The following is a 510-nucleotide window of genomic DNA, read 5'->3' as shown; positions in this document are numbered from 1 at the left end:
AGCAAGAGAGAGAGAAAAAGAAAGAAAGAGAGAGAGAAAGAGCGAGAGAGGAAGAAAGAGAGAGAAAGTGAGAGAAAGAGAAAGAAAAAGAGAGGAAGAAAGAAAGAGAAATGGAAAGAAATACAGACAGAGAGATAGGAAAAAGGGAGATTGTATGGCAGAGAGAGAGAGATACAGAGAAATGGATGATGGGTGGTGGCTTAATTTGAGGGTCACCATGCCTCAGGTGAGGGGAGAGTTTATGAAAACCCGACCTTCACCCGGTACAGGAACTGAGCCCCCCCAACCACCACCATCACCACCACCCTCCCGCTTTTGGAAACAATCTGCATTGTGAATCAGCATCCAGCTCACTGACTCCCCGAGAGCATCGGTGAAACAGAAAGAACTTCAATGGAACTTCATGTCAGAATGCTGTGCGGCTTTGAGGTGGTGGTGTGCCCATGTACCCGCTGCCATTGCCCTTCTCAGTGGGAGCGTTTGCAGGTTTAGAAGATGCTGTCTGAGGAG

Source organism: Chiloscyllium plagiosum, chromosome 39 (assembly GCF_004010195.1).
Source record: "Chiloscyllium plagiosum isolate BGI_BamShark_2017 chromosome 39, ASM401019v2, whole genome shotgun sequence".
In the NCBI taxonomy this organism is placed as follows: domain Eukaryota; kingdom Metazoa; phylum Chordata; class Chondrichthyes; order Orectolobiformes; family Hemiscylliidae; genus Chiloscyllium; species Chiloscyllium plagiosum.
The sequence above is the reverse complement of the archived record's forward strand: the minus strand, read 5'-3'. Positions refer to the sequence as shown.